Source organism: Acomys minous (genome assembly GCF_964271855.1).
Source record: "Acomys minous genome assembly, chromosome: 7".
Taxonomy (NCBI): domain Eukaryota; kingdom Metazoa; phylum Chordata; class Mammalia; order Rodentia; family Muridae; genus Acomys; species Acomys minous.
Window position 1 is genome coordinate 4,884,672 of NC_140488.1, and position 14,626 is coordinate 4,899,297.

A 14,626-nucleotide genomic window follows, 5' to 3' on the forward strand; every position below is an offset into this window, starting at 1 on the left:
AAACACAGGCAGAACCCAAACACTTTAAACATAATAACATACTTCAAGCAATTGAGAAGCCAACACTGTGTGTGTGTGTGTGTGTGTGTGTGTGTGTGTGTGTGTGTGTTTGCAACAGACATGAAGTACATAACAACATTAGAGGGATAAAGTTTCATAGTTCTACACAACGGTGGTCAGTGTACATACTTCTGAGTCTGAATTAGGATGTTCCATATTCGCAGCTTCAGCCTGGCAAATTCTTTGCAATTCATTCTTCTGGCGTCGTTTTTCAAGCCTCAATAAAGCCATAAAGAAAGAATTATCAAAATGTGTATTGTGTACTGGCCAGGAAACTTGCTCTTTGTTGGATAGCTTTCATTGCACTAGACAGGGTTATATAAGCTGATGGAGGGAGAAAAAAAGTCAGTGACAGTTTTGCCAGCTGTGAACACTGTCATCAACAATAATGACTGGCATGGCACAATATGCCCACGTTTACAACAGTTGCATCAATGCTACGTGGCAACCGAGCAATTTCTGAATGGATTGATGGCCATACCACGGGAGGAAACATATGTCTGGTATTATAAATCTGATCAAGAACACAATGCTGGGGAGTTCACCAGCCCCAAGAGTGAATCTACTTGCCATTACCTTGCTAAATGGGCATAGCGTCAATGTGCTCTCTAAATTAATGTCTTTATGCAATTCGTCTTTATGCCCATGGATTAGTGCAGTTCTCAGATCTCATCAGAGAAGTTCATTTACGCAGTATTCAGTGGTTAAAATTGAAACTCACAACTAGTCAAGCTATAGAGAATTAAGTGTTATTGGCATGTTTAGATATACATGGTACATCTGTAAGAGCCCCTTCCACACAAGGCTTAGGGAGTATTGCAGAAGGTAGGGCAGGAAGGCTGTAGGAATCAGAGATCAGGGAGATAACAGTGTCATGTGGACCATGACGGGAACACTGCACTCAGGAGCTCATAATAGTGGCGTGGCCACATGAGACCCACAGAAGCCCTACCTCCTGTAATACTGCTCCAAAGAGTGTTTGTTCTAATTGACCTCTTTAGAACAATATAGAAATATGATCCAATGAGAAGCCACTGTTAGAACCCAATCTCTGCTCTGAACACAGTAAAGACATTCATAAATAGAAAGAACTCTAGCTCAAGGACGGGAACTAGCCACTCAGATGTTTGTTTTGATAAATCTCTGGGTATTGTGTTTATTTCATACTCCATTAATTTTCCATTTTTAATATATTATATCTATTTTTCTCTTTATGGATTAAGCTTAACATCCAAATGGTATAACGAGAACACTTTTTTTACACAATGAGAAAGACCAAGGACAACCTATTTTAAGTAAAGCAAATGGTTTCAGAAGGCCTACTCAGGTTACATATGCTCATGGTAAGGTTTTGTCAACTAGTTCATATTTTATTTGCTTTCTCAGTGTCTCTACTTGTAAAGACAGAGTTGACAGAGGATAACTGTGAACTATTGATTATCCTTACTCCATATCTCAAATGCTATCACGTGTGCTTTCAATACTCCTGTTTTTAAAAATGTGTATTTCTTTATTCAGTGTGTGTATGTGTGTGTGTGTGTTCATGTATGTCACTTGTGTGGAGGACAAAGGAAAACATTCAGGAATCAATCCTCTCTTTCTACTACGTGGGTTCTAAGAGTTAGGCTCACAATCTCAGATGTACTGTGTATATTTTTTTCTTGTTCCATTATTGGACCAATCTAGAAAATAATGCAACAGACACCAGTTACATAGTTCCTCACATACATGAAAATACACAGATTTGGAAACCAGCAAATTGGTCATCTTAGATTCATTTGAAATCCTTAGTTGATCATGTTTTGTATGCAATTTCTTTAGTAAAAAAATGTGTTTCAGCTCTGCGTTACTTACAGCCATGATACCTCTTACCTGGGGCACTTCACAGGAATGTCATCATCCGAGTCAATAACTATAACATTGGATTGAATTTCAGTGGGGTGTTCCTGCAGAAAGATTAGCATATCCATTTCTGTTGTTGCCATCATCATGTTGGCATCTTTGAGAGTCAAACCCACAGTCAAGCCCCAGCCTAATTTCCACTCAAATGTATCTGCATACTAAAATATGCTTGACATATATAGCATCCATTACATATTCTAGTTACAACTGATCCACAGGTCAGTGTGAGGAAGATACCAGGTTTATAGGTATAAAAACAAAGTATACACAAAATGATTTATCCCAAGCCTAGTAGATCCAGAAGAGGAATTTCATTTTCACTCAAGTTCACCGCTCACGATTTTATGCCATCATACTGTAAAGACTGTAAAGACTCTTCTGACTGCTGTCCTTCTGTTCTCATCTTTTATAAAATACCCACCAGTATAGGAACAGTGTCCTAGAGGCCTAGAGAGAAAAACTGGAGTAAATCACAAGTAGACGTCCTGGTGCCTTGATGAAGGCTAGCGGAATATGGATCGGCCAAGTAAGATTCATTTTCTCTTTCTCAGAAGAGGAAGCAGATCTTGGGACTGAGTCCTTACATCTTTGAAGTCTACATTCTCATGGCAGATGACGAACAACTTCCTTCAGTTTTCGCTTCTATACAACGTTCATTACTGTTTTCAATATGGAGAGGCGGTTTATTCTAAAACTGAATGTGGGAGTGATGGATCTGCTACACCACCACAAGAGGATCATGTACCACAGGCCAGAGGTCTTCATCTAGGCTGCTAACACTGCCCTGTCCATGGTGTTCTACTTATGCCCCCATTGGTGCCAAATCCTTGAGATTCCATCCACTGTAATCACTGTAATCAGTCCAGATTCCTGCCATTCACCTCCTAAACAAATATACAATTGCTCTTTCCTCACTGAATACTGAGTCTTTCTGCACTGATGTCCAGCTGCTGAAAGCAAAAATGATGTGCCCTTCAAAGTGAGGGAGACATAAAACATACTCACTGATTCGTGTGGCTTACGAAGGATGGAAATGGTTCCCACGAGATAGTACTGTTGCTCCCCTAACAGCCTTGGAGCTGATGACCGAATGTTTCTGCTGTTAGGAACATATTTCTTCCAAACCATAAATGACTCTAAAGATGACACAATGTCAATTAATTTAAAAAGTATACTGGATAAATAAGGTGGCAGCTAAATAATACATCACAATGCTGTTTGCCACCCCAATGGCATTTTTCAAGATTTTGAGCCATGGTATTTTTCTTGTCTTCTTTCATTGACAGCCAAGCTCTGCAGATTCCCCAGATGGTCATCACCAAAATATGAAAACCAAATGTAAACTTGTGCTGAGGTCAGTCGTTTGCTGTTGCTCAATTGATTGTTGTGGAAGTCTCTAAAAAAACTGTGTGTTTGTTTGTGTCTGTGTGTGTGTGTGTGTATGTGTGTGTGTGTGTGTGCATGCATTTTTTCCATATGTTTTAAAGATATTTCACCTTTAATTCCTAAGAAACATGAAAAATATTTTAATTAGCATTTGGTTACCTGAAGCACAAACTATACCTCACCTCTGATTGTCTTGTATATTTTATGGCTCTGAAGCAATTAACTTTTTATATGTCAATTTCTCTGCTTGCACATCCTTAAACCTTAAAAATTAAACATCAGGCCCCATAGCATACATGCCATAAATGTGGAAATAGCATAGATTTGTCTAGTGAAAATGTTAGAGAGATGACTTCTTTCCCCAGGTTAGTGTGCAGAACTTTAGTGTTTATATTTTATATATTGGTCCTTGAGAGGATGCTAGAATTCTAGACCCCCAACCCAACCAGTAATTCAATCTGTGGTATGATTTACAAGCTACACAATCCATTTGTAACTTTAGGTGTTCATAGAGTTGCCTTTAAGCTTGGCAGTGCATTAACCTTTTCTTTTTTTATTAAGTTTTAAAAATATTTTGTTTTCTAAGGTGAGACAGCCATCATTTACCAATGTCATCTACCATATTTCTATATGGGACCACTTTATAAAAGTCACTACTATTTTTTTAATGCCTAATAGGCATAGCCATAAATTGTGAGTCTATTGATGTTAGATGTTTTGTAAAGGCCAATAACACAAGAACATGTATGCTAGCAATCAGGGAATACATCACACCTGATCATCATGTATATATCATGGGATGGATTGCTTACCATCATAATAATTCTGCAGGTACAAGATGAATTTCACATAGGCATACATTTTGTTTTTTTCATATTTGCCTCTCTCAGCATCTCTTTGCTGGGCATTCTGATACGCATTTCCTTTTCTTACCCAACAGCAAAATTCAACAAGACTTCCAACTAAGGAGAGCAAGAGGCAAAGTTATGTAGTCTGCGGGATTATTTCACACAATGAAAGTCTTCCTTAGTTAAAAGAACATTTTAAAGAACACAACTTTCTTCCCATGAACACTGATACTCACTGAGCTATCATTGTTGTATCTGTAGACTAGTATACTGGTATTTATATAGCACTACTAAAATCAGAGAATTACTTCTGTAATTACGGCTTAGGATAAAGAACAAGACAGAGTGGAGGATGATTATTCCATAAAATAATTTTCTTGATTCTTTGATAATTTCATATACGCATGTGATATATTTTGGTCAAGTTTATGTCCCATGCCTCCCAAACTCTCCCAGATCCAGTTTCACATCTACTCATAACCCTTTGGGGGACAAATGACCTTTCCACGGAGTCACTTAAGACCATTGAAAAACACAGATATTTACACTAGGATTCACAGCAGTAGAAAAATTAGTTATGAAGTACTGGTGAAAATAACGTTATGGTCAGAGGTCAGCACTGCATGAGGAACTGTATTAAAGGGTCACAGCATTAGGAAAATTTAGAACCACTGGGACAGAGCATTCTCAGCCAGCCAGGGACCACGTCATTGAAGAAAACCCACTCACCTTCCCCCAGTATCCACGAAATGTCACTAGCTCCTTGGCTGAGAGTCAGGGCCCATGAACTACTACTCCCTATTCCTCCAGAGGAGATAGTTTTTTAATGTAAGAAATGTTGTGAATGAAATTATAGGCTATAAACTTAAATGAATATATGATCATCAGCTATATTACCTGATTTTTTTGACAAAAATTGCTAAGGGGTAAGAGAGAAAGAAATTATTCAACTGAGTGTTACTGGTCACTCAAAAATCCAAAATTAAATTGAAACAAAACAAAGCCATGTATACATACCTGCATTTGCCAAAGGAAGATGGAGAATGATCTTCTGAGATATTTCATCCTTTTGTTCATCAAGAATAATATCTAATAAAGTCTTTCCCACAATATCTTCCTGGAGAGAGTGAGAGAGAACAGCCTTTGCTTCCTATACTAATACTATTAGTCTGCCCTGTGAACCTAGCTCTGCCCTTGCCCACCTATAGGTATAGGTAGGTGCTGAGCTTCAACCCAATTGCATTGCCCTCCAGTAACTGCTCCATGCTACAGCCCATTCTGGCCATGGTTTTCCTGTGTATTATCTACCTCAAACAGTTGAAGCCTTTCTTATCCATCTCGGAGACCACCAACGCTGTAACCACCACCATGTACTGTTTCCAGAATTTGTTTTTATTGACTTGACATGAAAACCAGTGGAGAAGATGATGAAATATGGGCATAGTTAGATACCAATGGGTTATATGAGGCTAAAAGTAAATCACCCATAAACAGGAAACCATAATGACCCGCTTCTCCAGAATCTGGAAGAACTTACTGGACGGTGGCCAAGAAGAGGTAACACATTCTGTGATATAAAAACGACTTTTCCATCTATGTTCATGATAGTTGAAATGTTTTCCAATGGCTAATAAAGACATAATAATAATATAATTCAATAGTGGAACAATAATAAAATGATAGCTTTATTTCTAAGTGCATAAATAATTATAATAGAACACTGAAAATGTTTTCCATTTCTTACATATCGTTAAGGTAGGACCATACCTAATTAAATTCTTCCTCCTACACAACAGAATCTACTTAACCTTAGGCATGAGATACTTATCAAATGATGTGTCACTTAAACAAATGTCAGTGTGCACCCAATTAACACTAAACATGGGAATTTTTAGACATGAAAAGTGCACTTAACATACGAACATAGATAACATGGGTTTTTTGAAGTTTGATGTGATCTGAGAAGTGAAATGTAAGCAAAAGGTCTCCAAAGAAAATTATCATAGAAATATCAATTTGGGGGCTGAGGCTATAGCTCAGTGGTAGGACATTTCCCTAGTGTTTGTGAGGACCTGGGTTCCATCTTTAGCATAAAAGGAAAAGAAGACATCAACTTATAAGTTAAAATACATGGTAAAACACAGCCAGAGAGTTTTGTATGTGTTTATGTTGGTAGAGTACTTACCAGGTGCAAAAGGACCTGGTTTATAATCCCAGTAACAGAAAAAAACAAATAAACAATGACAACAACAACAAAACAACCACCCAAATCAACAACTACAACAACAACAACAACAACAACAACAACAACAAAACTAAAGTAAGCCTAAAGCCAGGACCTGATAGGACTCTGACTGCAAGTTTTAGGAAGATTTTCAGGGAATGTCACTGAAAGGTTAAAATGAAGAAACTATATGACCAGTCCTCAACATATTAGAGGATACCATAGACGCTAATGGTTCTTCTTCTAGATATACATGAGGAAAAAAGCAGCGCCTCAAAGAACTGTGTTTGTCCACATTCTTGGCAGCATTATTCACAATAGCAAAAAGGTGGAGGCAATCTACTATGGTTTGGATATGGCCAGTCCTGCAAGCACTCATGCCTTGAAAGCTTGGCCCCCATTGCACACTGTGAGAGGTGGTAGGGTCTGTAAGAGGAGAAGCAGAGTGCTAGGTCACTAGGGATACTGCTTACCACTCTTTGGCTTTCTGTCTTACAGTATGGTTGTTCTCTCACTTGCTACCTCCACTGTAAATCCAGCTCCACCATGAAGCCATCTCACAAGCGATACAACCAAGCGGCCATCCACGACGGACGCAGAATTTTGAACTTGCACTAAATAAACCTCATTTCTTAGAAGGCAGCTACGCTCACCACTATACCACCAATGCCACATCAAGCTTTTTGTCTTTATAGAGTAACCAAACTTAGCAGTTTTATTTACCGCAGAGAAAGCTTAACATATACTCCAAGCAACTGACAGATAAAAGGCTCTGAAAAATGTAGCATAACAAGTAGGTAAATCTTATTTAGCCTTTACAGGGAATTCTGCCACCAAATATTTTAGTGAGTGAAATAAGCCATTCCAGAAAAGAAGCATGTTTCATTTTATGACATCTGTAAAATAATTAAATTGTAAGGAGAAAGAAAGAAGTGAAAAGCAAACCATAAAAATAATAAAAACTTTTAAAAAGAAAATGAAAATCAGCTCTTTGAAAAGAGAAATCCTGGTGATAAGCCCCTGATAAAGTGAATTGCATAATGAAAACCACAATCTTCAAAAAACAAGTTTATTTTATGTGTATGAGTGGGTTTTTTTCCCTGCATACATGTCTGTCCAACCCTCTGGGACTGGAGTTACAGAGAATTGTGAGCTGTTGCATGAGTGCTGGGAATTAAACTCAGATCCTCTGCAAGAGCATCAGTGCTCCTTTTTGGGGGGGGGGGGAGACAGGGTCTCTTCATGTAGCCTTGGCTGTCCTGGACTCACTTTGTAGACCATGCCGGCCTCGAACTCACAGTGATCCATCTGCCTCTGCTTCCCTAGTGCTGGGTTTAAAGGCGTGTGCCACCACGCCCAGCTAGCAGCCAGTGCTCTTAACTGATGATCAACAATTTTAAGAACAAAAGGTAGACATCATTACAGAACCTTCAGCCATAATAAATATGACTCGAGAACGTTATCATCAATTTTATGCCAGGAAAATTGAAATTGATTGGATAAATAAGTTCTTAGGAAGTAGTTTACCAAAGATAACTCATGAAAGTAGAAAATTTGGATCATACCTTGATCACTATAGGATGGAACCATTACTTTCACATATCCACTTATTACCTGCTGTGGTTTCAAACTGGTTTGAGTGTATCCTCACCCAAAGGGTCACACACATGGAGATATTTGTAGCACAGAAATAGCAACTGACCAGCTCCTGGATTCATTATGTGTTAATCCAAAAGATTATGCTGCTTTTATTGCTGTCAGTGTATTGACACTGCTAGGTAAGTGCTGCGACTGAGCTATAACCCCAGCCTCAGTTGAAATTAAAAACAAAAGACGAAAGAAAAAAACTCCACCTTCTTTTCATGGCTCAAAATAATAGCCCAAGCTACACCTTGTTCCAGAGGCCTTAATTTTTTAAACATTTTTTCTGCTTAAAGACAGCTGTGCTCATACTTACAGAATGTTTGTGGCACGAAAAGCTTCTCTAAGAAAAGGTTTTCCAGGGAAGTTACTCACACATGACAGAAGCTAAAAGGTGGCAGAGGAGGCATTTCCCCCTGCACTTGTGCCGATAAACATCCCTGTGGTTTATAGTCACCTTCTATAGTAGTTCAAATATGCATTAGGTTTTATACAACTTATTGAAAGACTTCAAATGATAATTTTGAGGCCTCTACACAACACAAATTTCATTATATGATACTTACCAGTCCTTTTTTTTTTATAATGAACTGCATAAAAGGAAGAAAGAAGTCCATACGTGGCTTAGGTTTTTATTTAAGAATGTGCACTGTTGTAATACTTGTTGTATTATTGAAGGCCTTTAGTCTTCCAGCTATGCTTTGAGATGTGCTGTAGTGCATCTTGTATTATACACAATCTACACATAGAGTACGCAACAAAAGCACCCTTACCATAACCGCCGTCTGATGGTACTCTTTATGGGTAGTGAAGACAGGAGCTTCATTTTTTTCAAAATTGGCCCTTACGTCTGACATTCCTTCTCAAAAAAGAAATGCGAGATGTTATATTAAGATAATGAGCAGTTGATATTAGAGTTCTCAAAGTTACGAATTAGAAAAAAAGTATTAGTTTTTGAATGGAGGTGGGATTTGTGTATACCATAGCTTATAGTGGAAGTCAGAAGAGAACTTTGGGAAGTTAGTTCTCTACTTTCACTTTTATGTGGGTTCTGAGGAGTGAACTGAGGTCATCAGGCTTACATGGCATGTGCATTTAACCACTGAGCTACCTTACCAAGGCAAAGTTATAATTAGTATCATAGAGAAGACTTAATCTGTGGAATACAATTCGGATTAAAAATGATGGCATTGAAAATTCACCCAACAACGTGCAATTTTCCATTTGGTTCTGTGAAAACTCAGGATCCACAATATGCCAGACAAGGTTAACAACTCTGCATGGATCCATACCACCAGTCCCTAACTAAAAGCTGGAATTCTACTCTTCATTTCTGGACAAAGGCCTTACACTGGGGGGATCTTCAGGCCATTCCCAGGTCTGCTCAGTGAACACCACACCTCATCTTGTCCTCTGTTCCCCTTCACAGCCATACCACCTCTCCTCCTTGACCTGAGTCAGTAAAGACATCAGTAACACAGCCTCCCACCTCAATGTTTTATGTCAATAAGAATTAGCTCCTCTACTCACAAGAGAAAGAAATAGTCGGGGTGTACAACGTTTGTGCTGGGGGATTCTGACTCTAGGTCAAGAGTCTCACAGCATGCCCTCAGAGTGCACTCAAGTGCCTTCACTAACGAGGCAATGAGAATAGGGTGTGTAGCATTGGTGCCGTAGGATGAAGAGTGTAGCAGCTATGGCCTGGCTGATGATGACTGAAGAAGAAATGCAATGTGATGGAGTGGACACAGGGCCTAGAAAATATTTTAGGATGTTTAGCCACAAAGAAGGCATAGAAATAGGGAAAGCCATAGAGGAATAATGTAGTCAAGAAAATAGTTGCTTCAGTGTATTCCATGAGATTGTTAACTGTGGTATAAATAGTATTGCTCAAGAAGAGGACAGACATTTTATAAGCACCAAGTTAGACAACTAAGCTTACATAAGGTATATACTTAACTACATAACTTTAGACTAGACTAAAAACTTATATAACTGAAATGTGAAATTATGAAATCCACAGTTTACAGTTGGTGAGTTCCCCATCCCTATATCAATGATTGGTACAAGATTAGACAAAAAAATAACTCAGTATTTTGCCATTACAACGGAGCTCCGAGTCAACCTTACCTTATCACCCACTTGAAGTAAAGTGGTCTTATGTCTACTGTATCCAGGCAACTCTAGAATGCACACTGATTAGGAGATTGGCTGAGAACATAAAAGCCACTGACTATGATTGGTCCTAAGAGGCAGGGCTGTGATTGGTCAAAACACAAGTTTAAGTGACTGTGGTTACTGTTAAGAGCAAGGCTGTGATTGGCCTAAAACACAAACTTCAATGACTATGATTTGTTCTCAGAGTCAGTGTTGTCATTTGTTCAAACATAATCCTTAATGAATGTGATTGGTGGTTAGTGGTGAGGCTGTGATAGGTCTAAAATGTAAGCCCCAATGACAGTGGCTGGTTCTACAAGGCATAGCAGTTGGGCTCAATGAGTCTATAGGGAGACATTCAGCAGTTGCTGCTTTCCTGATTTGATCTTTTAAACATATGTCTCTATATGTAATATTTTGATTACTTTTATTTTATTAAATGTTTCCCCTGAATGTATGTATACCATGTGTATGTCTGACACCTATAGAGATCAGAAGAATGTATTATCTCATTGAACTTGAGTTACAAATAGTTGTAAGCCACTATAATGGGTACTGCGAACCAAACTCAGGTCCTGTGCTGGGGCAAAAAATGTTCACAACCACAGAACCATTTCTCTCTCCTCCTCGAGTTATATTCTGTTGCCTCTCTGCATAGTACCACACAGAAAAGACCACTGTCCCGGGACACCAGAAAAGGTCCATAGAGCAGACAAGTCTTTAGGCTAGAAATGTTCCCAGTCTTTGGCTAAGAGCTCTAAAGCTAGCTTGTATTACTGGCTAAGAAATGCCCCCAATTCTTATGCCTATGCAATATCTATAACACTAGCTGCTGCCAAAGGATGAGACAATTCAATATCTGAGCCTGCCTTGGATTACAAGTCTAACTACAAAGCAGGAGTGGACATTCTCTACTTCCTAGGATCAGACAATAACTGGAAGGCTCAGTAGGCAAAGAGTCTCAATACCAGAGGCCTGCACAAGAGCTGCCATACTGTAGGGTGTCACCTCCTGTTGCTCAGATTACTCTGGACATTTTTCATTTTGGTTTTATTTGCTTTAACATGGGAAACAGTGTAACCTAGCTGCCCCCTCAACTCACTTTAGGTCCTTAAACTACTGATCCTCCTGCCTCCAGTCCACAAGGACTAGGATTAGATACCTCTGCCACCATGTAAGATTCTTCATGGCTTAGATGGAACACACATCATCCATATCACCATCCCAGTATTTTGTGATAAATTTGTGAAGTATTTTCCCCATTAATCTAGCTGTGGAAAATAAAAAGCCCCAAATCCTGCACAGTAATTTATGAGTAAGAATAAAATACAGAATGGGCCTTTACTTACTGGATATCAAGAATTATTATAAAGCTTCAGTACTCGAGATTGTTGACAACACTGAAGACATGTAAAATATAAGGAAACAAATGTGAAAGACACATAGCACCAATAAGATCCTTGCCAGGCCTTCCACCCGCTGCCACACTGACCTTTTTGTTCTCAGCATTATCTACAGGGCCTAGAGGCATGGGAGCTCTGTTTATGGCAAAGGAGGGGAAGGACAAGTGGAACCTCAAGAACAAGGCCTTGCTCCACCTCTTGGCAGGACCACATATTACTCTCTGATCTTCAGCAAGTGAATTGGCATCTCTGTGCCTCAGTTTGTTTATCTGCCAAATAGGAATGAGGCTAAAAGTACCTGCTTCAAAGAGTTGCTCAGAGAGTCAGTGAAGTGATCAGTTAAAGCTGGCCTGGTATTTACCAGTGAGCTTAAGACACAGTGAGTCTGACTTGCATTCTGTACATTGGGTGCCTCCTCTTTCTTGGAACTAGGGACCATGTATCTTTCGACATCACTGGAATCTGGCACCGGGGCTTGTGGGGTGCTACTGGAGAGGTCAAACTCTGGCATATCAGGATATCCAACTGAGTTCAGTCCATTACACTGGACTCCCTTTCTCAGTGGGGCTCTCCCTTCCCCTGATCTGAGACCTACAGATCCTCTCAGGAGTATCATGTAGCCCTCAGGGAGATTACAACCCCAACCGTTTCCTGGTAAGAAGCTGTTCAGCAAGCACCTCCAGCCTCTAGCAAATGACCTTTATTATTACCTGGAAGTTCTTCCTCCATCCGTAGGATAATTATGAACTGTGTTTTCCTTCTTGTGAAAGGACCGCATGCTACTGCATGTTAATGATATACTGTATCACTGCATGTAAATCAAGTGTCCTGGCACATAGTGTATCAGACACCCTCAAACCTCTCCCCACTGCCCAAGGTTTACAAATAAAAGTCAGCTGGCTGACTGACTGGCTGGCTGGCTGGCTCTCTTGTGCTCACACCATCCTTCTACCATGACCTTCTGAGACTCCATTTATTCTGGGGAAGAATCACTGTTGAATGCCTGGGGCTTGAGTGTTGATCAAGGCAGGCACAGTGATGGCAGAGCTGCTACATTGCTGATAGCTAGGTGCTGACAACTGCTGAAGCAACACCAGCCTGTGTCTCACCTGACCTGTCTGCCAGCCAGTTTCAAACATCTACCTGCTTCTTCTGCCATGCTTGGCACAGCAGCTAGACAAAGGGCTATAACATGTTTGGTATCATCATGGCCATGTAGAACTCCAAATTCTCCACTGCCTTCTGAAATCAGAGCTAAACTGTAACACTCCATGGAAAACGCAATTTCCTCCTCCCCTGGTAAGACCAGGAAAGTCACGTAGGACATGGGCCTCACCCTAAAGCACTTTAGCATGTCCTGAGAAAACCAGGACCTTTGACCTCAAGGTCCATTCCTTTTCATTCAGGAGCAAGAGGCATCTGGACAGAGCCATTGTCTTATCCACAACAGGTATTTGCTAAATCTTTTTAGATCAAAAGTTGGATCTGCTACCTCCCTCAGCAAACCTTGACCACCCTGTCCTCCCTTGTCCCTCAACTTCACCAGTCCTATCTCCTCCTCTTCCTGTTTTTTCTCTCCCTTATGCCTTCTTGCATTTCTGCCTATACCTATTTGCAGCCACATTAATTATTTTCCTGACATGCGTTCATCAAAATCGAACCTCTCTGTGAGTCTTCCTTTCCAAGCCTCACTTCACCTTCAAGTCCTGACCTTTACTCTACAAAAGACTCATGTTTTCTCTGCAAATTCTTCAACCTCTACACACTAGTCACTGGTTAGATTGTAGTCTCAGTTGTGCTCCTTCAGTCCTTTCCATGGTGGCCCTCACCTCACTGCTCCAGACTGTGACTGCATTTGGAGAAAAGGTCTTTAATGAGGGAACTGAGGTAGAATGTGTGGGCACTGGTGCAGTGTAACTGCGGTCCCTATTACAGGGGGCAGATAAGACACAGTCATATACAGAGTGTGATCCTGTGAGTGCACTCACTGTAGACCGCCATCTACAAGCCAGGGAGAAAGATCTCAAGAAAGAACCAACCCTGGCAACATCTGGACCTTCAACTTCCATCTTTAAAAACTGAAAAAGCAATATATTTTTCTGTTCAAATCACTGTACTTCAAGGCTTTCCTCTGATATCCCAAAGTCACATATCCTGTATTGTTCAGTGATGTCATATGTCAGGTACACTTCTAGGTCCTACAAATAGAGATGACAATGAGCCAAGCACGAGCCACTACCTCATGGACATTAGGCCAGCCTCTCTCCAGGAAGTCAAATATGCAGGAGAGTGAATGAAGACTGGCTCTATGGAGAAAAGTGGAGCAGAGTAAGGTAGCCATTGAGGGCTCTACTGAGAGGATGCGCTTTTTGCTGAAACCTGAAGGACATGAACTATCTTGTTTTGGATACACAGACATACAGAAGTAAGCACCACCAAAGCACAGCTTCCTCTAGTATGTTTTAAGGTAGGGGTGGGAATCATGCAAGGCCTCCCAGGCCATCACAGGAGACTTTGACCATCAGTTTAAATGGCATGGAAAGAAACTGAAGGCTATGAATCAGGGAGCACCATAATCTTTTCTATCTTCAAGTAACCCATCAGACTTATTTCCTAATGAAAATGAGATGTCACACGTAGAAGTTAGGACACTTTTGGGAGGCTGCTGGAACAATCCAGGAGAAGCGTGACCCTGACTTGTATCAAACAGAGGGAAGGAAATAAAATTCTAGATGGAGTTTGATGGAAGAAATGTGAATATTAGATGACAGCATGAAATTTAATGAATACTTACAAACTGGAGTCAAGGAGGGTGCTCAGAGTATTAGTCAAAGAAACATGAATGATGGAGGTGGTTTAACTGAGATGAAGAAGACAGGGTAGAGCTGGTTACATAGAAAGGTCTAGAGTCCTGAGTCAATATCAAGGCTGGAAATGGGAATGGGCAATTATCATTTAATTACTACTAAGCCACAGGACAGGCTCTTGGCAAGATTCTGTATGTG

At 40.1% G+C, this 14,626-nt stretch overlaps 1 protein-coding gene and 2 long non-coding RNA genes across 4 annotated transcripts in view; 1 reads left to right on the plus strand and 2 right to left on the minus strand.

Moving 5' to 3' along the window:
- Positions 1–14,626, minus strand: part of LOC311601317 (uncharacterized protein) — a 318,508-nt gene that overhangs the window by 126,909 nt on the left and 176,973 nt on the right. The window lies entirely within an intron of this gene.
- On the minus strand, positions 1,942–4,295 carry LOC311601330. 2 transcript variants are annotated; one of them, XR_014780514.1, is made up of 3 exons: positions 4,161–4,295; positions 2,968–3,098; positions 1,942–2,006 (listed from the first exon to the last, which is right to left on the minus strand). It is a non-coding gene; the product is annotated as an uncharacterized lncRNA (long non-coding RNA). The 2 variants fall into 2 exon arrangements; XR_014780515.1 differs by lacking the exon at positions 1,942–2,006 and having other exon boundaries at positions 2,670–3,098.
- Positions 3,093–7,403, plus strand: LOC311601331. The gene is made up of 2 exons (XR_014780516.1): positions 3,093–3,316; positions 6,919–7,403. It is a non-coding gene; the product is annotated as an uncharacterized lncRNA (long non-coding RNA).